This window comes from Zingiber officinale, chromosome 11A (assembly GCF_018446385.1).
Source record: "Zingiber officinale cultivar Zhangliang chromosome 11A, Zo_v1.1, whole genome shotgun sequence".
Lineage (NCBI taxonomy): Eukaryota > Viridiplantae > Streptophyta > Magnoliopsida > Zingiberales > Zingiberaceae > Zingiber > Zingiber officinale.
In genome coordinates, this window is record NC_056006.1 from 80,748,593 (window position 1) to 80,751,415 (window position 2,823).

Consider the following 2,823-nt stretch of genomic DNA (forward strand, 5'->3'; position numbering starts at 1 on the left):
CACCACTCAGCCTATCAGCCAACACACTTGCCCAGTTATTCAAGTATTCAATCTTTTCATTTTTGTCAAGTTTAGATACATATGGCATTACTGGAAGTGTTTGTGGATCCACAAATCTGAACTTATCGACCTTGTTTTCTTTTTTCATCTTTTTGAAGAGAAACCTTCCATTCAAGCAAAAAAAATGTTAGCCTGTTAATACAAATAAAATGAAAAAAATGAGTGATGTGAAAACTTACCACATGTAAGCAACCAGACAATTAGCAGATATTGGCTCCAACTCATAAATAGGTGTGATGTCTTCAATGTTCACTAGCAATTCATACTCATATGCAAAGATGAATAAAAACAATTGATATGGCACAATTCAGCAGCAAGACAGTAGATGTAATAAGCTATCAATCTTTTTGCAACACTTTTCTTCCTTTGAGGCTTCTATAAATTGCAAATGTAAATATGTTAGTAGAAAGTTTTATCTCTTATGTTCAGCATCTTTCTGAACAACCCTTTAATTGGGTTTCAATTACCATCAATGTTCTTGTTCATGCATGTAACCTCAATGTACAGATTACATGTGTGTGCTAGCTCTTATATATCTTGTATTACTAAATTATATCCAACAAATACGTACAACCTTCAATCAAAATCTAAGAAGGTTTGGTTGGAAAAATCCAGCTAAACAACTATGCCAAGCAAATGAGAAAAAAAATAAAAAAACAATACACTAACAAAAGCAATTCAATAAATTGGTATTCCTTCAATGAAATTAATTTAATTTATGTGTGAAATTGTGAGTCAAATTTACCTCAAACTTCATCTTGCCATCGTAAAACCGGTCCCATCAACCATGTCCCAATTGTCACATTCGTGAATGGACTTGTTGACCTTCTACAACCTCATCAATCATGCAATTCAGGGTAATGAAGAATACCGTAATTCCCATTTGGAATAATGTACTAATAGACCACAATATTGGACTTTGATTCCAAAGGAGCAACCGGCACCCTTGATCAATCATTATTGAAAATAATATTAAGTATCCACAATTAAATACATATATACCGCAAAACCTTGCTTAAAACTTGCATGTCCTCATCATTCAAAATTTTACTTTTTGTTTGATCTTATCCTCACTCGTGGTAGGCAACAGCAACTACCTTCTCCCACTCAAACTCAAACATTTCTTCAAGTTTCATGCGATATCTTGTTCTACTATCCGCACTTTGTTCCGAGATTAGCTCAATTCGATTGATATATTCCATATGAAACTTTGATCCATAACACGTTAACTATGACTGAACCAGGAATCTTCAGAAATCGAAATCTTTCAGCTTCCCCAATCAAAGAGATAGCCCCTCCTTTGTTGACAATAGCCTCATTTAATGCCTGATCATTACTAATCAATTACTACATAAAATATGATATATTCATGTATTTCTACAATTCAAAATAGATCATCGCCTTCACCATACTCACAATTCTCGTCGCGTTTATATCATCATCCATTGCCTAAATGAAATGAATCACACTCAAATCGATTAAAACCACCGACACGCTCAACTCTACTTCGCATATCCCGTGTATATCCTTGATCGGGTGTATAATATATTGCTTCTTCATTTTTAAGTCATCACTTACTATCAACATTCAAAATATATATATATGAACTTTAATGCAAATTGTCAAATAGCAAGAAACAAACAGTTAGAGAACCCTTAGTCTTAGAATTACACAAGGAAACAATTAATGTTATCTGTTAGAAGTATTGTTATAACAATTATCTCTTTATCAAGAAACAAAGCAAATAAAAGAGAGATAATGTTATCTAAGCCATTATCAAAAACATATTGCTTGTTTCTTTGACTTTATGTTATCACAAAAGTAAAGATTTCAGAAATGAGTAAAAGTATGGGTTTTTTCAGAAGGTGGAGAACTGGAAATTTTAAAACTGACAGCGAATAAATGAATCACACTATGTTAAATAAAGATCCTATTGTAGAACATCAGTTAAGGACCATTAGGACTATCTTCTAAAAATTAAAATCAATCTGAATTTAAACATCCTTTCCTCCAAGTTGGGTCAATATTGTACGTCAGTTGTAAAAACACATCAAAAATTTAACAAGAACGTTAAATATAGCATAACCACAGCCTACTGCTCATTTAAGTTCTCAAAGCATTCTAACTTACATTCACCGATTCCCATATTAACTCTTTAACATCATTTGGCACCTGCTTCCATGATTTGTAAGTTATTGAGATCTTTTCTCGCACGAGAACGCCAATGTAGCTTTGCATTTCACCCGCAAATTCTCCAACTGGCTGTCCAATTTTATTGAAGCTAACATCCTTTTTAATTCCTTGGACCCTTAGTCTAACAAGCCTATCCAAACATGCCCTCGCAACTATTGTTAGTGGTAGAATATGAAGAACTTTCTTTAGCCTTCGAATCCTCAGTAATCTCTTTGCATTAGCTGCCATATTGTCCACATCCAAATTCTGATGAGAACCCTATTTCCTGCAAAAGGCAGCAACCTGTTAGGCATTTAAATTATAGAGAAAATAAAGCGAGAATGAAGACAAATGATAGTTATATTACAATAAGAATAAATATGTTAACAAAATAGATCAACAAATAAAATTTACACACAGGTTAAACAATAGATTATACTTAATTATTGTCAATCCATGTCCCATCACAGTCTTCACGAACGCATGATGGTTCATTTTCATCTATGGCGTCAACGTCCATTGATTCCATTGATATAAACCCTCCTGTGAAACTTGGATAGTGGATTGTAGCATTTTCCAACTCATCACCAT